The following is a 23,759-nucleotide window of genomic DNA, read 5'->3' on the forward strand; positions in this document are numbered from 1 at the left end:
CCAGTCAGCTCAATGGAAGCACACAGATTCACCGCCACCAAAAAATTTCGGGTAACCACCAGTGCTGAAAAAATGATGGTGTCCATGTTCTGGGACAGCGAGGGCGTAATCCTTACCCACTGCGTTCCAAAGGGCACTACGGTAACAGGTGCATCCTACGAAAATGTTTTGAAGAACAAATTCCTTTTGCACTGCAACAAAAACGTCCGGGAAAGGCTGCGCCTGTGCTGTTTCACCAAGACAACGCACCCGCACATCGAGCTAACGTTACGCAACAGCTTCTTCGTGATAACAACTTTGAAGTGATTCCTCATGCTCCCTACTCACCTGACCTGGCTCCTAGTGACATTTGGCTTTTTCCAACAATGAAAGACACTCTCCGTGGCCGCACATTCACCAGCCGTGCTGCTATTGCCTCAGCGATTTTCCAGTGGTCAAAACAGACTCCTAAAGAAGCCTTCGCCGCTGCCATGGAATCATGGCGTCAGCGTTGTGAAAAATGTGTACGTCTGCAGGGCGATTACGTCGAGAAGTAACGCCAGTTTCATCGATTTCGGGTGAGTAGTTAATTAGAAAAAAAATCGGAGGCCTTAGAACTTGAATGCACCTCGTAGTTTAAGTAGTTCTGAGTTCTAGAGGACTGATGACCTCAGATGTTAAGTCCCATAGTGCTCAGAATCATTTGAACCATTTTTGATGTGAGGACAAATTCGAAGAGATTAGTCACTATTAGGTTGAATTTCTCTCTGATCAACTTGAGGAAATCAGCGAGCGGCACTCTGGTGAAGAGCGCTACCACATCAAGGTGGACCATAAGGTACTAGTCACGGAGGTGTAGTTCTTGTGCCTGCTGAATAAAATGTACAGAGTTCCTGACTTACTGCTTACATTTACCGACGTAGGGGTAAGCCCAGAAGACAGAAAACGACGAGGACAGGAAAACAATGGCGTATCTGCCATACACCGCAAAGTATCGAATAGAATCGGCGGACTAATATTACCCCTGATCACCTTTGAAAACGGGTGCCCTATTAGATATGGTGAAAGATAACCTGGAGCTGCCTAAACCAGGTGTTCACCGCATTCCATGCAAATGCTTTCAAGCATGTATCTGGAAGGCTGTGTGCCCAATCGAAGATAAATGCGAGGGATATAGAAGACATACTGAACTTAAGGAACCAACAATATTTGCAGTTGCAGAATATTGCATGGCTACAGGGGACTCCATTAAGTACAAAGAAACGGAAGTGCTAAGACAGTCCTCATCGTTTTCGGAGTCTGCGTACTAAAATGCGGTACGAGTGACTGATGTGCTGATCAGCAGAGATACTGGCTTCATTCTCAGCAAAGCTTGGGATGCAGCACTCAGCCAATATAGATCACAGCGTCGGCCGAGACCGACTTCCGCGCCCGATGCAGGTCACAGGGGTACGCGCCCAGCATTCAGTGGCGGCGTCACACCCCCTCCCCCCCACCCGCCCCGACCCCCCTCCCCCGCTCCACAATCACCCCATCGTGCGATCATCAGTGGAGGAAGGGATGGGGGGGGGCGATAAGATAAGAGTATAAAGAAAGCGGAAAGACTTCACTGGGAGGGAAGAGCGGTCCCACGTATTGAGCGTGCGAGCCTCGGCAAAAGTTGTCGTGCTGCTGTTTTTACAACGGGGAGTAAATTGTCGTCGAGGTTCCGCACTCAGAATGGGAAATAAGCGACGCGGAGGACGCAAATCAACGAAGAAGATGGCAGAATCAACAGGGAGCCCGCACATCGTCATCTTAGGAACTGACGGACGTTCCGAATGAAGATCGATGAAACTAAGAATGATGCACCTCGGAGGACGAGCTGGACGGAACCGCCATGTCGATGGAACTTTATGAAGACGAAGGGCCGCAGGATACTTTCAGCAACTCTGGCTTGGAAGGTTTCTATCACTCGGAAATTGCGAATTATGGAAGGAACTTATAAATTTGTAAATGAAAGATTGCAATTAAATAAAATCTGCAGGTACTATCTTAACGACTTTAAATTATGAGTACGATACGTTTGAGAATGCGGTATATTTCTGCAAAACTTTTATTGGTGTCGATGGTCCAGCAATTGTTGAATAACAGGGAAACAATAGATTCCTACAGCATGTAATTAGTTATGAACAACAACATAGCTCGCGAGGTATTCACTTCTAAACGCACATTACGTCTTCACTGCAGAAGCCACGAAAATTACACAAGTGCACAGGTCGGCACTCCGAAATGTTTCTATCCCCCGCGACCACGCGCAAACTGCTGCCTGCACTGTCCAAGTCTTTCCGCCTTCCAGCACCTCCCGTGTCCTGTGCCGTCCTCTTCTGAACTCCCCCATGCCCTCTCCGAAAAAGATGCTCCTCCCCAACCCCCATACCTCTCTCTTAGTAACGAGCGCTGTGATTGGCTAGAACGCTCCCTTCATGTCTCCATGCCAACCTACACTCACAAACATAATGAAACATACTAGAAATACTGGTGTTACATTTAAATAACTTTAAATTAAATAGATATTCTTACTGCTGGATCATAAACACGCTCTAACACACATTATTAGATACACAAACAAATTAAATAAACATATAAAGGAATGAAACTTCCTGGCAGATTAAAACTGTGTGGCCGACCGAGACTCGAACTCGGGATTTTGCCTTTCGCGGGCAAGTGCTCTACCATATAAAGGAATAGAACAAAAGGTAGACCAGGAGCCCAATGTCTTTGTGCTTTCTAATTCATACAAATTTAGGTTTACACTAATAGCTTTCGAAAGACACAGTGATCGACAAAATCGGATGAACCGTTTAGATTTTGGAAATTCGTTGCTGGGTGTCACTTGTATAATTTACCTACAGATACTAAAACTTAAACTAATAAAGATATTGAAAATCTGATTAAACCATCAGAATCGTCGTGCAAATAATGGATAATGTACATGTTTCTTTTTGAGCTATCATGATTCATATGGCTACTATTAATTTTTAAATGAACTGTGACATGTCTGCCATTAAGGTTTCACTAAGTCCGCCATCTTTGGCCCTCCCGGCATAGACATCTTCTTCATCGACACAAAGCACGGCCCTCGTCACAGCGGAATTCCCAGCCACGCGGCTGGACCGTGCGGTGGGGCTACCCCTCTCGTCCGGCTAACGTTCGGCACCATTTGTTTGCTGCGGGGCCCTGGCTTTGAAAAGCGTCCTGTGTAGCTGCCCCAACCTCAAACATATAATATTTCCCGGGCCCCACAACTCGCTTGATACCGCACAAGGTCACGTGGCAAAACATTGTCACAATCTGACGACGTGCGTCACTTGCGCTGGAAACCATGACAGCCGTAACTTTCGACGCGCCAAAGAAGATACACTGACTTGTGCCCGCTGAGGCGGCCAACGCATGGCATGTTTGGGGGGAGGGGGGGAGGGTGCAAAGCGCACACAGCCAACCGTAGCGTTGGCGCGAAGACACAGCTGAGCAAGACAGTTTCGGTGGATTTAGTATGTGCTGAGCAGGGCAAAAAGGAAAAGGAGACGCGGAAGGAAAGACCCCTTTCAAACTGCGGTATCTCCTCCGGAAAACGGCAACGGGAGGTGGCATGAGACAATAGCCACCACAGCGACAGAAGGCGGCACAAAAGACCACACTGAAGGCACAAGGGCACAGACCAACAAGCCGACAGACGAAGTCTACAAACTCATCAACACTGCCGTTGCCCGGCAATTAGAACAGCTACGGGATAGGCTGCTCGAAAAACTGATCGCCGCCATGAAGATGGCCAGGTAAGGATGGTATCCCACTTCGGTTTCGCAAAGAATACTCTACTAGTATGGCACTGGCGCCTTACTTAGCTTGCATTTATAGCGAATCACTCGCCCAACACAAAATCCCAAACGACTGGAGAACAGTTCAAGTGACTCTTGTACAAAAAAGGGCAAAATAATGGACCCGGAAAATATCCTTAACATTGGTTTGCTGCACAATTCTGGAATGTATTCTGAGTTCGAATATAATAAATCTCCTTGAGACCGAGAAGTTTATGTCCACGAATCAGCGCGGTTTTAGAAAGGATCGCTAGTGCGAAGCTCAGCTTGCCCTTTTCTCACGTGATAATCTGCAAACTATGAATGAAGGGCAACAGGCAGATTCATTATTTCTTCATTTCTGAAAGTCATTTGATACTGTGCGCCACTGCAGACTGTTGAGGAAGGTACGAGAGTATGGAATAGGTTCCCAGATATATGGGTGACTCGAAGATTTCATAAGTAATAGGAGCCAGTACGTTGTTCTCGATGGCGAGTGTTCATTAGAGAGAAGGGATCGACAGGAGTGCCCCAGGGAAGTGTGACTGGACCGCTATTGTTTTCTGTATATATAAATGATCTGGAGGACAGCGCGAACAGCAATCTACGGTTGTTTGCTGTTGCTGCTTGGGGTACGGGAATGAGTCAAGTTGAGTGACTGTAGGGGAAGACAAAACCACCAGACAAAATCTATAGTTGGTGTGAGGAACGGCAGCTAGCTCTAAATGTAGAAAAGTATAAGTTAATGGGGATGAGGAGGAAAAACAAAACCGTAATGTCTGGATAAAACATTAGTAGTGTCCTGCTCGACACAGCCACGCCGTTTAAATGTCCGGGCGTAACGTTGCAACGAGACGTGAAATGGACATTGATCGGACGTAAGCAGGTTGAAATGGATGTAGGTTGCAGTAGCTGTGCAGAGATGAAATGACTTGCACTGCAGAGAGTTCTCATGGAGAGATGCATGAAACCAATTGTCGAACTGAAGACAGCAATAACAACAACATCTAGGAACAAATTGCCAGTTTATACTGAATGTCTTGAAACTACATCACTGGCACTAGACATCCCACAGGTTTCGAACAATAATTGCTATTACGTCTTGTTTAAACAAAGACATATTCGTTGTAAAAGTCCGTTTCTACAAAATTTAAATTCCCGCTGCTGACAGCCTGTGACAACTTGCACGCGGAGAAGAGGAAATTTTCGGACAGTCGGTGATGACAACTCGAGAGTTTGTGTTGGACGTAACGATGTTGACGAGAATGAAGATGAGTACGCATTTAAAGGGACTGAAGCGGATGTCGTCACCAGAGATTTGTTGCTTTTGGCGTCGGCTTCCAAGTGGCAGCAGCGGTGCACGTGTAAACTATTTCGAAGATACGAGCGAGAACGTTTGTTGTCCGACAAGTTTCGCTTGCACTTCCTGTGCGCTCTCCTGCAGCTACACGAGTTATCTCCAGACAACAGGTCGAGCTTTTAACATTACTGATAGGCGTCGTAACTGATACCGTTATCTCCCGAAAAAGATAATAATCAGTTCATAATTATTCCATTATGATATTCAAAACAACACTTCTGTTTTCCTTACGGGGCGACGTTATCACGAAACATTCTAAAACTCGCTAGTAAAACTCCACTTTCTTCATAAAAGAACTGCAGAAGGGACATAGACTGATTTTCCTCATGTTCAAGTGAATTTTGTTGTTGATACCTCGAAAAAAAACAGCTACATATTTGTGAAACGCAGGAATATAACTGTCATTGCTGTTTCTTTCACTCACAGCATTTTAATCTGTGCTCTTAACTTACTACTTAACCACACCCTCGGAAATCGCGACATATTCGGAAATAAGCTGCCAAATTTTTGTGATAGGCAAGAATCATTTCACTTGCAGAAATGAAATCTTTCGTTTTTTAATCAGACGATAGTCACAAAATCAAACTACGCCTGAGAGGGACCGCTCTTACAGGCAAATAACATCGAATATTGCAGAATATGCTTCTATTACACTGATAAGAACTCCTTGAATATGTTACAAATGAGAGCAAGAATTTATTAGAAACGTGGAGATGATAACTCCGTAACTCCACGTCTCTAAACACTTTCTTTTTCGTTCTTTCTATCTGTTTCATAGTCGTGTTTCTGCAGTACTTTTGTGTGGATGTCACGTAACGTCTCTCAAATTCAGTTAATGAAAATGTCACTTAGCTTTTTGCTACAGCGGGTGGACACTCCATGAACCGAACACGCGTCTTCTTACATACAGCGGATTGCTAACCTTAGTGTCCGCACCATTCTGAACACAGTGTTCCTGTGGCCGCTACGCCCATGGCACAAGCAACTGTCAGCCTCCATAGTCTTGGTAACCCCTTGAAATACTTCGATAAAATAAATTAATTTGCCAGCTACCTGCTAATTCCAGTTCTCAGACAATGTATTTTTCCGAATTCACGTAAAACTTCAACAATGTGTTCGTGGTGCGTAAACACGATTTTAGCAGGACACACAGAGTATTCCAGCGAGTCTCAACGTGCTACTTTACGGTAAACTACAGCCGTGAGTCTTTCACACGGCCACTCCTCTTTAAACAAGTAACGCCATGTTGAACATTTCGGCACCATTCCTGCGATCATTTTTCCTAAAGGGTGTAACATAGAACAGTGCTGAAGAAGCGGTTGTTGTATGGAAGCCGTCAACAGTTCTGTAGGGACTTTTTCATGTGTGCCCCCTGATTGGCAACGAACGTAACTTTCAAGAGATGGCTTGTAGGTATCCCTAACTTGCTTATGTTAGTTGCGGTTTCGTCCAGTACATTTGTAGCACTTTTCTCCAACAAACAGGAATTCTGCAACAAGCAGGATACGATTTTCGCACTGCAACCCTGACGATAGGGAATGCGTAATAAGAGTAAAATAATGACTTTTAGTTAGTGTACGCGTCTGTCCACGTGACAGTTGCACACGCCCACACTCCATCCTCCATATCCAGCAACACTCCGGGGACCACACCCACGCGGCATTCGTCTGATATTTCTTTTTCATGGCGAGAAATTGTTGGTGGGTGAGGAAGCACATCTCTTGCACTTGCAGTGGGGTACTGTTCTTCTGTTTCTGGCAGTATGCGTGCAAGACCTAGAAAGCAGTCTCCTGCCCCTTTGACAAAGGACCACAAATCTCTTGTGCACATTCTTACACACTTTCCAAGACAATGAATTTTGCTGACGCCGGAAGATTGCCACTACTGTTATGATCTGACTGTTAGGAGAAGCTTTGGAGCTATTCAAGCGTCATAACAGGGTCCAGGAGTTTTCATGCACATGAAAAATTTGGAAATTTGTGATAAGTTCCTATGGGACCAAACTGCTAAGGTGATCGGGCCCTAGGCTTACACACTACTTAATCTAACGTAAACTAACTTAAGCTAAGGCCAACACATACACCCATGCCCGAGGGAGGACTCGAACCTGCGACAGGGATAGCCACGCGAACCACCTGTACTTGACAGATTTATTTGCTTTCCGTATGGTAAAGGAGTAGACCGCTGACCACATCGAAAATTTAAGGACTCGTATAGCGAAAGATCTTGATCGTGGAAAATCACCCAGGAACGTTACACGAAGTTGTTGTTGTTATTGTTGTTGTTGTTGAGGTCCTCAGTCCTGAGACTGGTTTGATGCAGCTCTCCATGCTACTCTATCCTGTGCAAGCTTCTTCTTCTCCCAGTACCTACTGCAACCTACATCCTTCTGAATCTGCTTAGTGTAATCATCTCTTGGTCTTCCTCTACGAGTTTTACCCTCCACGCTGCCCTACAATACTAAATTGGTGATCCCTTGATGCCTCAGAACATGTCCTACCAACCGATCCCTTCTTCTGGTCAAGTTGTGCCACAAACTTCTCTTCTCTCCAATCCTATTCAATACTTCCTCATTAATTATGTGATCTACCCATCTATTCTTCAGCATTCTTCTGTAGCTCCACATTTCAAAGCTTCTATTCTCTTCTTGTCCAAACTATTTATCGTCCATGTTTCACTTCCATGCATGGCTACACTCCATGCAAATACTTTCAGAAATGACTTCCTGACACTTAAATCTATACGCGATGGTAACAAATTTCTCTTTTTACTACTTTATGTGTCTCATTTCCTGTTCTAATTCTCTCAGCATAACCCGACTTAATTCGACTACAATCCATTATCCTCGTTTTGCTTTTGTTGATGTTCATCTTATATCCTCCTTTCAAGACACTATCCATTCCATTCAACTGCTCTTCCAAGTCCTTTGCTGTCCTTGACAGAATTACGATGTCATCGGCGAACCTCAAAGTTTTTATTTCTTCTCCATGGATTTTAATCCCTACTCCGAATTTTTCTTTTGTTGCCTTTACTGCTTGCTCAATATACAGATTGAATAACATCGGGGAGAGACTACAACCCTATCTCACTCCCTTCCCAACCACTGCTTCCCTTTCATGTCCCTCGACTCTTATAACTGCCATCTGGTTTCTGTACAAATTGTAAATAGCCTTTCATTCCGTGTATTTTACCCCTGCCACCTTCAGAATTTGAAAGAGAATATTCCAGTCAACATTTTCAAAAGCTTTCTCTAAGTCTACAAATGCTAGAAACGTAGGTTTGCCCTTCCTTAATCTAGCTTCTAACAAAAGTCGTAGGGTCAGTATTGCCTCATGTGTTCCAACATTTCTACGGAATCCAAACTGATCTTCCCCTAGGACGGCTTCTACTAGTTTTTCCATTCGTCTGTAAAAAAATCGAGTTAGTATTTTGCAGCTGTGACTTATTAAACTGATAGTTTGGTAATTTTCACATCTGTCAATACCTGATTTCTTTGGGATTGGAAATATTATATTCTTCTTGAAGTCTGGGGGTATTTCGCCTGTCTCATACATCTTGCTCACCAGATGGTAGAGTTTTGTCAGGTCTGGCCCTCCCAAGGCCGTCAGTAGTTCCAATGGAATGTTGTCTACTCCGGGGGCCTTGTTTCGACTCAGGTATTTCAGTGCTCTGTCAAACTCTTCACGCAGTAGCGTATCTCCCATTTCATCTTCATCTACATCCTCTTCCATTTCCATAATATTGTCCTCAAGTACATCGCCCTTGTATAGACCCTCTATATACTACTTCCACCTTTCTGCTTTCCCTTCTTTGTTTAGAACTGGGTTTTCATCAGAGCTCTTGATGTTCATACAAGTGGTTCTCTTATCTCCAAAGGTCTCTTTAATTTTCCTGTAGCCAGTATCTATCCTACCCCTCATTAGATAAACCTCTACATCCTTACATTTGTCCTCTAGCCATCCCTGCTTAGCCATTTTGCACTTCCTGTCGATCTCATTTTTGAGACGTCTGTATTCCATTTTGCCTGCTTCATTTAATGCATTATTATATTTTTTCCTTTCATCAATTAAATTCAATATTTCTTCTGTTACCCAAGGATTTCTACTAGCCCTCTTCTTTTTACCTACTGGATCCTCTGCTGCCTTCACTACTTCATCCCTCAAAGCTACCCATTCTTTTTCTACTGTATTTCTTTCCCCCATTCCTGTCAATTGCTCCCTTATGCTCTCCCTGAAACTATGTACAACCTCTGGTTCTTTTAGTTTATCCAGGTCCCATCTCCTTAAATTCCCACCTTCTTTGCCCCAGTCCATATTCACCTATTACGTTTCCTTCTCTCCCTTTTCCTACTACCGAATTCCAGTCACCCATGACTATTAAATTTTCGTCATCCTTCACTATCTGAATAATTTCTTTTTTTTCATCATACATTTCTTCAATTTCTTCGTCATCTGCAGAGCTAGTTGGCATATAAACTTGTACTACTGTAGTAGGTGTGGGCTTCGTATCTATCTTGGCCCCAATAATATGTTCACTATGTGTTTGTAGTAGATTACCCGCATTCCTATTTTCCTATTCATTGTTAAACCAACTCCTGCATTACCCCTATTTGATTTTGTGTTTATAACCCTGTAGTCACCTGACCAGAAGTCTTGTTCCTCCTGCCACCGAACTTCACTAATTCCCACTATATCTAACTTTAACCTATCCATTTCCCTTTTTAAATTTTCTAACCTATGTACCTGATTAAGGGATCTGACATTCCTCACTCCTATGTGTAGAACGCCAGTTTTATTTCTCCTGATGACAACATCCTCTTGAGTAGTCCCCGCCCGGAGATCCGAATGGGGGACTATTTTACCCCCAGAATATTTTACCCAAGAGGAGGCCATCATCATTTAATCATTCAGTAAAGCTGAATGCCCTCGGAAAAAATTACGGCCGTAGTTTCCCCTTGCTTTCAGCCATTTGCAGTACCAGCACAGCAAGGCCGTTTTGATTATTGTTACAATGCCAGATCAGTCAATCATCCAGACTGTTGCCCCTGCAACTACTGAAAAGGCTGCAGCCCCTCTTCAGGAACCACATGTTTGTCTGGCCTCTCAACAGATACCCCTTCGTTGTGGTTGCACCTACGGTACGGCTATCTGTATCGCTGAAGCACGCAAGCCTCCCCACCAACGCCAAGGTCCATGGTTCATGGAGGGAGGGTTACACGAAGAAGAACATAAAAAGCAGGGATACAAAGAGGTTGTTGAAACATTTCTAGACCATATAAAACTGTGGGCCAAAGTGTAATAAAGCTTAGTACAAAATATGAGATCAAGTTTTATGAATGGATGAATTGAATAAACCAATAAAATGTTGCCTGCACTATGTTCATTATTGTATTATGCGTTACTGTGTTACATTGCGAGCTATTTTTCTTTACAAAGGCTTAAGAATAGCCTCTTCCTAGCATATCAATGCTTTAGATTGTCAGAGGAGTGCAGACGATTCAGAAAGCTATTCCGCTGGCGTGTGGCCCGCCATTCCCGCTTCACCAGCGCTGTCCGTTTCTGTGTTGCACCGACCCCTGTTGACACCCGGGCTCGGCCTGGTACCCAAGCAAGTCGAGGACCTCGACGGCGCTTTGTTTCCGGTACACAATAGAGTTGGGCAACACGATTCTTTTTCCCGATTCGATTCCTACGATTCAATCTCACATTGCGAATCGATTCCTACGATTCGTTCACAATTCTTTCTAGTCTGCGATGGCACGATTCTTTCGGAATGCAAAAAGTTTTACAACTTACTCACAGATGGCAGGACATGTCTGAAATTGTCAATGGGGCATAATCGAAGATATGCCAGAAATAGTCTATTTATGAGTAAACATGCATATGACGTTACAAGTGTGATTCTCGATTTATACGTGTAATGCCTTAATTGATGAAAGGTCACGTTTAATTTGATTGCAGCTTCTGTTTTATTTCATTATGCCAGCTTCGTTTTCACGAGTAATATTACGGCCCACGAACTTCGTTAGGTCTTTCCGAGCTTCCTTTGTTCACACGCATATTCCACTTGACTGCCATCTGCCGGTCGTAATCATTCGGCATGACTAGGCATGATTCGGAAGTTGCCTTCGAAGCACAGCGTACTAACAGTGATCTCTATACTATAGTATGGAGATCACTACGTACTAATGGTGGGCAGGAAATCGCGTATCTGTTAGAATCACAGTGACTGAGAAGTCACAGATATCACAATAACAACTTTACAGAATCTAACTGCGATTTCAGTCACAGTTAGCAGTCGCAAGTATTATTTTACATTCAAAGACGTGAGCCATCTGTTGGTCGAATTTAGCACTGCTTTCTGCGATTTCAGTGACAAGCTGCAACTAAGAGTCGCAAGTAGCAAGTAAAAAGCGCGGTTAACAGTGCTATCTGTTGGCCAAAGTTCGTACTACGCTCATCTCTGCGACACGCTGTCGAGTCTAACTGCGATTTCCATGACAAGTCGCAACTAAGGGTCGCAAGTAGCAACTAAAAAGCGCAGTTAGCAGTGCTATCTGTTGAGCAAAGTTCATACTACGCTATTCGCTACCGAGTCAAACTGCGATTTCTGTGACAAATCGCAACTAAGAGTCGCAAGTAACAACTAAAAAGTGCAGTTAACATTCTTTTCCTAGTGCCATCTGTTGACCGACGTACGTACTTCGTTATGAGAGCCTTCTGCCTCACGAGATCGGTGTGCCTGTGCCGTGTGTGTGCATTTTTGTTCATTTTGAGATACAGAGACGGAAAGTTAAATGAGCGCTGAAAAATCTGCAGTTGAGATACCAGAAATATTCAAACATATGGCTTCTTGCTAGAGATGAACCTTAATTTATGTTTGTTTGGATTATTAATTTCACAGAAGAATACTGAAGATAAGGTGGATAGATCACGTAACTAATGAGGAGGTATTGAATAGGATTGGGGAGAAGAGAAGTTTGTGGCACAACTTGACTAGAAGAAGGGATCGGTTGGTAGGACATGTTTTGAGGCATCAAGGGATCACAAATTTAGCATTGGAGGGCAGTGTGGAGGGTAAAAATCGTAGAGGGAGACCGAGAGATGAGTACACTAAGCAGATTCAGAAGGATGTAGGTTGCAGTAGGTACTGGGAGATGAAGAAGCTTGCACAGGATAGAGTAGCATGGAGAGCTGCATCAAACCAGTCTCAGGACTGAAGACCACAACAACAACAACAACAAGCATTATAGACAGAAACGTGGAGGTAATGGACTTGTACCACTATTGAAATAAGCCCTTCACATTATATGACGACATGCACATTCAGCATCAGTTATGGTTGGTCAAACACAGCTGTGACTCTGAATGTATTATATTAATAAGAAGCAACATTGCCTTTTTCTCCTGAAAATATCAAGTAACATAACAAATGTATTTGACTCTGCTTCCAATATGACAGGTTTGGTTAATACTCCACATGCCTACAGGGCTTTGCAATGTTAACACAGCAGAACTCAAATATCTGTATAAGTGTAGCGAAATGAAAACAGTAGTATTGACTCATATGAATGCCTCACTTTTGTTCCGACACAGTTCAAGACTCGGTATAAAAGTTTTACACCTGGTGTTCTACATGGCAACTTCACACACAAGAACTTTTTGCCGACACTACTACCACCTATATAACTAAGCTCTTCATGTGTTACTTTCAAGTAATGCACTTAAGCTATTGGTCCGCAGCTCGTGGTCGTGCGGTAGCGTTCTCGCTTCCCACGCCCGGGTTCCCGGATTCGATTCCCGGCGGGGTCAGGGATTTTCTCTGCCTCGTGATGACTGGGTGTTGTGTGATGTCCTTAGGTTAGTTAGGTTTAAGTAGTTCTAAGTTCTAGGGGACTGATGACCATAGATGTTAAGTCCCATAGTGCTTAGAGCCATTTGAACCATTTGAACTTAAGCTATTCCTGATTTAACCACTAGATCTGTACTTCCCACTTTCATACCAACAGCCTCTAAAAGCATATTGTAGACTTTGGGATATGTTACAGGTCAGTGTCACACCAAGATTGTGGAGAAGGGGGGAGGGGCGGCATGTCACTCTCCAACAAGTGTTTACCAGTAAATAAGTGGCGGAAAATTACAGGTACAGGACGGCTTAAACATGTGGAAAATGAGATTTTCATTATTCACTCACTGTATTTAACATTTATTATTCCTTTAAAATCGCACAACTTCAATAAAACACAGTTTAATCACTCATCTGCACACTTATTTCACAATTATGTCACTTTTAAAGTGCAAGTCCTCTAAGAGCTGTCTTGAATCTTCACGAGTCTCTCTCAACAACCTTGATGTGGATAGATACATACAGCAACCAGCAATCAAGAGTCAGAACTGTGTCTGCAAAATCACAAGGATTATTAAACAATTTCTGCTGTCACTAATTTCAAGCAATATAATTGACAAAGTAGATTGCTAATATTTGCTATAATGAAAGCCACTCAATGGGGTATATTCCACATTTGCAACAACGATCTCACTGAAGTAATTAAGTTCATCGAAACACTTAGAAACTAACCTCTCGTCTGACGAAAACGGTCTAAAGACTGTTGACAATGATATTTTGAGTTATCACTTTACTGAGTGACTGAAATGTAGTTCGGGTACCTGTGAAGTGTGAACATAACAATATGTTAGAATTCATTTTCTAAACTCAAACTATTACGCTGCTGTATGGCTACTTACATACTGTATTAATTACACTATTAATATCTTCACAGTTGTTTCTTTAATACAAAACTGAAGCCAACGGAAGAACAAACGTAAAACATACTTACCAATGACAGGTTTGTTGATATGCAATTGTCTGGGTGGACAGATGTAACTTTTTCATATGGTGGTAAGTCGCAGTAACCGCAGGAGTCACAGAAAACGCAGAAGTCACAGAAATCGCAGAAGTAGCAGAAATCGCGGAAGTAGCAGAAGTCGCAGAAATAGCAGTGGCGGAGGGATACACGACCTAGGGTCCTTAACTGCGACTCTTAACTGCGACAAATCACAGTTAAGAATAACAGATACTGAAAAGTAGCATTTACAGAAATCACTGATATCGGGAAATCGCAGTTTAGCCCATCACTATTTGACTCATTCACTAACAGCCCACAACTCTAGTACACAATATCTCCACTGCCCGCGCTACGAGCAGCAAAATGGAGCGGTCGGCCGCAGGCGGGCTTGGACGGGCAAATGTGGCACGTTGCAGGGCTCTAGTTCGAGACATGTTATAGTGAAATGGAAATTGCATTAGACGTCACTTTAAAAAAATCACAAGTATTCCTTGCAATTAACAAACGTTTTAATTCTGGCATAAACTCTCTGGCAGTGTGAGAGGTGGCTTGATCCTGTTTGAAACGAAGTGTGCTGACTGTCAACATTTGGAAGTGTGTGGCGTCGTCTTGGAAAGAGAATGGCTCTAAGCACTATGGAACTTAACATCTGAGGTCATCAGTCCGCTAGAATTAGAACTACTTAAACCTAACTAACCTAAGGACATCTCACATATCCATGCTCGAGGCAGGATTCGAACCTGCGACTGTAGCAGCAGCGCGGTTCTGGACTGAGCCGTTCGGTCACAGCGGCCAGCACTTGGAAAGAGAAACGTCTCTAACATGTTGTCGTAACGTTCAGATGTCACAGTGACAGCAGCGCTTTCTTCAGCGACGATACAGGATGCAAATAAGGGTATTCGTTGAATTAAGCGAATTTAACAAAGGGCAGTTTGTAACGGCCAGGCGCTTGGGAACCAGCACATCAAAAACGGCGAAGGTGTGCGATTGTCCTCTTGTTGAAATGAAATGTCGTGTGACGAGGGCCCCCTGTCGGGTAGACCGTTTGCCTGCTGCAAGTCTTTCGATTTGACGCCACTTCGGCGACTTGCGCGTCGATGGGGATGAAATGATGATGATTAGAACAACACAACACCCAGTCCCTGAGTGGAGAAAATCTCCGACCCAGCCGGGAATCGAACCCAGGCCCTTTGGATTGACAGTCTGTCGCGCTGACCACTCACCCACCGTGGCGGACGTCCTCTTGTTTATTCGTGACCATCTATGAAAAGTTCTTGGAAGACTACGAATCAACGAGAAGGCGACAAGGTGTTGGACGTCCACGCTTCATCACAGAATGTGGGGGGCGGAGGCTTGGCCGCCCTATATACCAGGATAGGCGATGATCTGTGGCAGCTGTGACGACAGAGTACAATGCTGACGCAGGTAGAAATGTTCCGGAGCACATTGTTGCAGACGACACCTACGTGTTCTGTGTCGAACCAAAGCCACTGTCAGTTACGACTGCAGTGGACACGAGATCACCTTGATTGAACTTTGGGCCAATGGAAACGCGTCGCCAGCTCGGATGACTCATGTTTCCTGTTACACTAGTTCGACAGTCGTTTCCGGATCTGCCGTCATCAAGGCGAAAGGCTCAACTGCGCCACTGACGCAGATCGATGGGGGCAGTTATTTTACTGCAGTGGCCTATTCCCGTGGACTTCAACTCAACCTGTGGGCTACGTGGACCACTTACATCCAGTCAAGCCTGATGTCTTCCTCGACGGCGATGGTATCTTCGAGCAATAACTGTCCATGTCACAAGGCCTGAATCGTGTTACGAGGGGCGTTTGAAAAGTCCGTGCAAAGTCCGAGAGATGGCACCACCAGCGCGTATCGAAGTCATTTTAGTTAGTAGCATCTTTGGAAAGAACGCACACCAAGTTTCAGCCATATTGGTGTATTCCTTTGTGTTTGGCATTCGTGTGAATCAAGGAAGTCGAGTGATTGTCAAAAAATGGGGAAAAAGAATTTCGTGTGGTTATTACACATGACTTTATGAAAGGCAAAAGGCCTCAGGAGACTAAAGAGAAGCCTGATAAACATTATGGTGACTCTGCACCTTCGATTAGAACAGTTTACTAGTGGTTTCAAAATTTTCGGAGTGGCCATATGGGCGCAAGTGACGCTGAACGTTCTGGACGCCCTGTGGAGGTCACGACTCCAGGAATCATTGATAAAATCCATGATATGGTGATGGATGGCAGAAGAGTTAAGGTGCGTGAGATTGCTAGTGCTGTGGGTTCCGCGATTGCTCACGCTTGATCAAAAACGGAACTGTGTGAAGTGTTGCAAGGATGGTTTGCAGTTGTTCACGAAGAATCCGCAGGACTTTAAGCATCGTTTCGTCAGTGTGGATGAAACATGGATACATTACTATACCCCTGAGACCAAACAGCAATCTAAACAATGGGTTACCAAGGGAGAATCTGCACCAAAAAATTCGAAGACCATTCCTCCTGCCGGAAAGGTTATGGTGACTGTCTTTTGGCATATGCAAGTGACAATCCTCATTGACTATATGGAAAAGGGTAAAACTATTACAGGTGAATGTTATTGGATCGTTTGAAAACCGAGCTGCAAGAAAAACACAGGCGATTGGGCCGCAAAAAAGTCTTTTTCCACCACAGCAATGCACCAGCACACACCTCAGCAGTTGTGGTCGCAGAATCAATGGAAATAGGATTTCAACTCCCCCCTATTCTCCAGACTTGGCTCCCTCGGACTACTATTTGTACCCCAATTTGAAGAAATGGCTGGCAGGACAAAGATTTTATTCAAACGAGGAGGTGATTGCAGCAAATAATAGCTATTTTGCAGACTTGGACAATTCGTATTTTTCGAAAGGGATCAACAAATTGGAACAGCGTTGGACCAAGTGTATAAGTCTAAAAGGAGACTATGTCGAAAAATAAAAGAGGTTTACCCCAAACACGTAAGTAGTTTTTATTTTTGCACGGACTTTTCAAAAGCCCCTCATACAGGGTTGTGATAGTGAAATGATGGTGATATCGTTAGCAAATGTGCCTGATCCCAACCAGGTGCAACACATCTGGGACGCTATCAGATCCCAGAACTGCGCCCAGAAGCTAGCAGACCATAATTAATAAGAATTGCGTGGCATGTGCGTATACATCTGGTGACACAAACCTCCGGCACCTACCAAAGACTTGTCGAATCAAAACCACCCAGAATCGCTCCTGTGATGTATTACAAAGTTGGATCAACTCACTATTAAGTAGATGGACATATGTTTTGACAGATCAGTGTATATCCGAAACAACATGCGATGATGCATTGTTTGCCATTAGGGCACCGCTCAGGTAGCTGGTGGAGCTTTTCCACTTAGGGCATATTTACATAGGGTGAAATGGAGCTCATGATATGTCAAGTCTCTCACAGATGAACGACACAGGAACAAGGTGTCCGATGATGTGCATCCATTTGTCGGTTTATACCGCCCCGTAAGCGACCTTTTATCTTTAGTAACACAGTGGCCAACCCCAGCACACACTAACATTTTCAGCTCCGAATAATCTCCGTATGTTGAGTAGCAGCTGAGCGATCATGGAACGAATTTGTTCCACTACGATTTAGTATGTCCAGGAGTATTTACACAGTCATACTGGACAGTCATTATGGAACCCAGCTACTATTTCTATCAGTGCTTTCAGAGTAAACAAATGTTTCCAGTTAAAAAATATTTCTGCATTATTTTGCATTTTCAACTCTTTTAGTTATTACTAGACAGTTGTTCTGTAGATGTGTTGAATCCCAGTGTTCTTAATGTGAATGTTTGTGCTATGACTGAAACAATGTACCAGAAATTTCTTGTCTAACACATAATTACATCGCTGTCTTTCTGTACTTTTGTTTAGAACGTATACTAAAGACGTCATTATATTCGAAGGCGTAGAAAATATGTGACACGCCGAGAAGAATTTGCGAGAAAAGATCTTGAAACAATACCTTTCTCATTGTTGTGGATATACAGTATAGTGTCCTGTGACATCATTACGAGAAACAGTAACAGCAGAATGAAACCGTATTCCGAAAAACGTAAGAGATGTTAAGATTTTTTATTTCATTCTATGTTTTTTCCGTCCTGTAGTTCGTATACAAGTAAGGTCTTATTCTTGCTGAACTCAGAGGTTTTTTTTTTCTTCCAGCAATCATTTTAGTTACCGCAAGAAAGTATGTGGAGTGGGTGGTTATCCTAGTGCAGTGATTCCCAACCTGGGGGTAATTACTCCCTTAAGGGTACAGTGTAACATTCTGAGGGGTAAAAGCAAAAGCGCTCAATTGTTTTTTTGTGACGAAACTAAATCTTTTAGAAGATCATTGCATTACTGTTGCCACTATTTCTTAGGCTGCAGTACTAATTACATAAGTTAACAATAATTGGATTTTTTTCCAAATATTAGCTTTAACACTTGAAATAATTTTGTGCGGTTACAGTACGATTGATTAATGACAGTCAACTTGAGAAACACGAATCACATCCGCTTAAAAATCGCATGTTTGATGATGTTTGGTTTGTGGGGCGCTCAACAGCGCGGCTATCAGCGCCCGTACGAAGTCCCAGTTTTTTCACAGTCCAGTTTTTACACAGTCCAGTCTAGCAGCCGTCACGAATGATGATGGTGATGAAATGATGAGGACAACACAAACACCCAATCCCCAAAAATCTCATGAAAAGGCCTTCTCCAAGTTGTAGATAGACCGGAAATTGCTTCATTATTCACTTTGCTACAATAAATGAACTAACTGACAACACAGCAGTTACTGTGTAGTGGCTACTAACTACTGTAAGGCCTACACTGTATTATTAATCTCATGAAAAGGCCTTCTCCAAGTTGTAGATAGACCGGAAATTGCTTCATTATTCACTTTGCTACAATAAACGAACTAACTGACAACACAGCAGTAACTGTGTAGTGGCTACTAACTACTGTAGGGCCTACACTGTATTATTAATATTATTATTATTGTTACTATTATTATTGGCTGCAGTCAGAAACAGTGCATTGGCAGCCAGTAAGGAGTCCAGCAGTCAAGTGATTTACAAATAGTAGGGGTACATATCATTTGGTTGATTTTCAATAGGGGTGGAGGATGTCGGTGAAGGATTGGTGCAGAAAAAGCATGTTTTGTAGCAAGTGTGTACCCTCAACGTGGATAGTTACGTTTTCTTTCTGAGATATAGTTTTAGGTAACGCTCGCAATCCACTGAGAATTGCTTCATCCTTCTATGAAAAAAGGTTGTTAGAAATAAGCAGTACCAATTGCCTCACTGGCTGATTCGTTCGCGGTTTAATGGAACATGTACAAAAACTAACGATAACTTGTCTTTAGTTACTTTAAAAATGAAAGTGTTTAAAGAATATTATTTTTCACTTTAAAGCTTAGTTAGTTGATCAAGATGCTGATTCCAGAATGAGATTTTCACTCTGCAGCGGAGTGTGCGCTGATATGAAACTTCCTGACATTAAAACTGTGTCCCGGACCGAGACTCGAACTCGGCACACAGTTTTAATCTGCCAGGAAGTTTCAAGATGCTGATGTTTGTGGGTCTACTATTTTAGTACCTGATTGTACTGAGGAAGGCTGGGAACCACTGTTCTAATCGATACAAAAGTGAAGGGATTGGCAGATAACCCTCAACATAAACAAATGTAACCTATGGCGCATATAGTGTCGGGATGAACAGTATTTTCTGATTACACGATTGTGGAACAGTCTGCGGAAAGAGTCATAACCATGAAATGTCTGGAAGTGTGCGTATGGAGCGATTTAAGGTGCAACAACTACATATAATTAATCGTAGTAAAGGCAGGTACCACACTGAAATATATTGGAAGAATCTTAGGGAAATGCAGTCCACTCACGAAGAAGGTCACTCACGAAAACTTCGTTTGACTGGTATTTCTGTATTGCTCTTAAATGAAGGATCCTTAGCAACTAGGTTTAATAAACATAAAAGAATCCGAAAAAGACCAGTTTGTTTCGCCCCGCGTAAGTTTTGTAATCGCGAGCATCGCGTAGGTGTTCATCAAACTCCAGTGCCAGACTGTGTAAGATAAGTGCATCATGATATGGTTAAAATTCCGATAGCCTACGTTCCTAGAATAGTGAAACGACATGTTGGTTCGTCCTACAAATTCACTCATCAAAAAGTTAAACATGTAATTGGTTCTCGTATCTTGAAATGAGATAGATGTGTTATACTGTATTTTTCGATAATACAGATTATTATTCAAAGGAAAACTGCACTACACGTTCTTTTTCGACAGATTATGAAATGAAAAAGGAACATCACTTAAAAAACAACAACAAAATAGTTGCAATATCCCACAACATCAAAAAACATAAAATTGTGTGTTCAGTGCACTGTTCCGTAAGGTGTAGGTCCACCATGAACCGTCAGTGACTCTTGAATACGACGGGGCATGCTCTGTACCAACTCTTTGCAGGTCTCTTGAGACATTGTCTCACTCCTCAAGAGCAGAATTCCTAAGAGCTTCAACCGTTACTGGAGAGTGTTGACGATTAGAAATCGCTCTTTTCGGCAAGTTCCATGCATGCGCTATGCAATTCATAGCCGCTGAGAATGCTGACCCATCCATTTTTCAGATCCTATGTCCCGTCAGATACCAACACACAATGGGAGCGGGATGAGGTCGGTCGTTATCATCCTGTAGAGTGAACTTCCCCTACAGTCTCTGCAAAAACCACTGACTACGGGTCGGAGAATATGGGTTCAGATGGTTCAAATGGCTCTGAGCACTATGGGACTTAACATCTGAGGTCATTAGTCCCCTAGATGTTAGAACTACTTAAACCTAACTAACCTAAGGACATCACACACATCCATGCCCGCGGTAGGATTCGAACCTGCGACAGTAGCAGTCATGCTGTTCCGAACTGAAGCGCCTAGAAGCACTCAGTCACAGCGGCCGGCCGGAGAATATTGTTTTCATGCACTGCGGCATTCATGTTGCCTTCAATGGGAACGAGTTGTGTGCGGCGACTGTACATGAAACCTGCCCAGAATACGATTCAGCCACCGGATTGTCGGCGACGTTACACAGTCACTGAGGGATGATTGCGTTCCCCTATTCAACTCAATATCCGAATGCAGTTCTCGTCAGGGTGAATGCCTGTTGACACTTCGTCTGTGAACTGTGTTTTGGTGTAGTGGTATCGTATCCAATGTTCATGTGCTTTAGCCCAACTTACACGAGCATCCGTGTGATGTGGACGGAGTGGTGGAGTCTTGAGAGGTCTCCGGATATTCAAACCCCCATCAGAAATTCTTTTGCGTCCAGTTCGGTTACTTACGGTAATCCCTGTGACTTCTCGGAGCTCGTGGCGCAGAGTAATTGCTGTTTTTGAACCGTGTCTCTGTGCAGATATCGTAACATATCGGTCCTGAGCTGCTGTAGTTTTGCGAAGACGGCTTTCGCAATGTCGATCTGCTATTGAATGCGTTTCCTGGAACTCTTTCCACAGTCTAGAGGCAACGCTCTGATTGATGTGAGACGGCCGCAGTGGCCGAGCGGTTCTAGGCGCTTCAGTCCGGAACCGCGCTGCTGCTACGATCGCAGGTTCGAATCCTGCTTCCGGCATGGATGTGTGTGATGTCCTTACGTTAGTTAGGTTTAAGTAGTTCTAAGTAGTCTAGGGGACTGATGACCTCAGATGTTAAGTCTCATAGTGCTTAGAGCCATTTGAACCATTTGATTAACGTGAACAATACTCGCAACGTCAACTTGTCTCATGTTTTGTCCTATCAAAATGAAGATTTTGATACATTCTGCCATGGAGAGCCTGTTCTGAGGCATTGTGCAACACTACGAGGTACACGGACAACTGTGCGTTCACCAGAAATCAGCTCTGATGTACTGCGTTTGTTTGCAGGTCGCGATTGAGAGCAGAGTGGCAACGACGAACGAGTTCGCATTATGTACACAACCACCTTTCTACCTAAACACAGAAGGAATGTCCATAGTGAATATCTGTGGGTAATTAGGAAATATGCTTAACTTTTTTTGATGGGCGTATTTCCCTAAAAGACCATGAAGATCAAAGGAGAGAGATACGAACTCCCAGGCTCGCCAACAACCGTTATTGCAGCTTACCATTGACGACTGGCGTAATGAAGGGAAGAAGTGAGAGTGGTGCAAGGCTTACCTTCCGTTAAACATCTTAACGTGTTTTGTGGGATATAAATAAATAGGTAGATGTAATATTCTGCAGCACCAATCTGGAAATCTGAGCTCCTTATTTTAAAATCGCGGTGCGGTAGTTCTTTTAGATTTTGTGTAGTCTTTGTCAGCTATCAACAAACTATCTTGTGTTATAAAAATCGCAAATTAATGCCAGAGGCATTTTTCATCCCTTCACAGGTAAGCTTATAACTAATCGAAGCTTTTAGGAACACTTCTACTGATGGACAATATCAATTAAAAAACCTTTGTGGCTTTTTTTGTGGAAATGTAGAGTCATAAACCTTGTAACACGGCCAACAACTTCATTATAGAAACTGTTTTATTGTTGATCGGTATCTACCAGCTGCATTTTCAGAAGTTCTGATTACAACCATTTGGTTTTCTTTTTTTTTATTTGTTACTGTTACCTTTATTTGAAATTATTCACAGTAACATTTCGGACCATAAATGTGTAATCTGAATTGTATAGAATACATCTTTTTTTAGATATATCGCTGATGGTTTCATTCCGTAATACTAAGTGTTCGCTGGTCGTCGTGGACATTCTGTCACGGACAGACACGAACAGTAACAATTATTTTCTTTCTTTATAGATGAATTTTCCGTGACAAATGTTTTCCAACGTTTCTTGGGGGAGGTCCTCGAAAAGCCCGAAGAGGAGGACCAGAACTGGTTTTGTGGTTGCTGCAGAGGCTGGCGATGGAAGTGCTGGTGACCCGGAAAACACAGCGAGACCTGCCCTTCTCTTTGATCGGAGATGTGTCGGCGGAATCACTTCATTAGAAAAATAGACTATCAGTCAATACACAAATAAAGGACATGCAGATTGTTAACTAATTAGACATTAATTGTGAGATCTGTAAATATTACTACAAATTAAATATAAAAATTTCTCAGTTAATACCTAGGTAAGCTGTAATCTGGTTTTTAAAAAAAAGAAAAATAGCTTATCAGTTTCTTAGTCATAGTTACAGAGGAAAGTTATATTTTTATCTTTACATAAAGCTCGCATTGAAACCAGTACTACTGTGATCTAATCGTGTTTGTATATCTGTCAGTAGTAGTGGTTTTAAGCGTTACAGTGCTTGCTACCAACTTGGAGCTAGACGAGAACTACAAGGTGTACGAAAAGACTTTCCTTGATAGCAAACTTTATCTTCCTGCAAATATGACGAAGAAATTTAGCTAGTGTTTGAATGTTTTACAATTAACAACGTAAGGAAACACCAATCCGCTCCATAAGCTTCCCTGTGAGCGCTAGCTTTGGGTCATTGGTCAGATACTGGGCTCATATTCGGGGCATCCAGATTTAGGTTTTCTAGGATTTCCCTAAATGGCTTAAGGCGACTGTCGGGATGGTTCCTCAGAAAGGACACTGCCGATTTCCTTTTCCAATAAGAGCTTGTAGTCCATTCCTAATGAGTTCGAAGTCGATAGGATGTTTAACACCTTTCTTCCTTCCACAT

At 43.1% G+C, this 23,759-nt stretch overlaps 1 long non-coding RNA gene across 1 annotated transcript in view; it reads left to right on the top strand.

The window, feature by feature from the left end:
• LOC126273190 (uncharacterized) overlaps window positions 1-23,202 on the top strand; it is a 45,413-nt gene extending 22,211 nt beyond the window's left edge. The window contains exon 3 of the long non-coding RNA XR_007549318.1: window positions 22,887-23,202. This is a non-coding gene — a long non-coding RNA (uncharacterized LOC126273190). The remainder of the gene's footprint in view (window positions 1-22,886) is intronic.
• Window positions 23,203-23,759: the final 557 nt, after the last annotated feature.

The sequence above is a fragment of the Schistocerca gregaria genome, chromosome 5 (assembly GCF_023897955.1).
Source record: "Schistocerca gregaria isolate iqSchGreg1 chromosome 5, iqSchGreg1.2, whole genome shotgun sequence".
Classification (NCBI taxonomy): domain Eukaryota; kingdom Metazoa; phylum Arthropoda; class Insecta; order Orthoptera; family Acrididae; genus Schistocerca; species Schistocerca gregaria.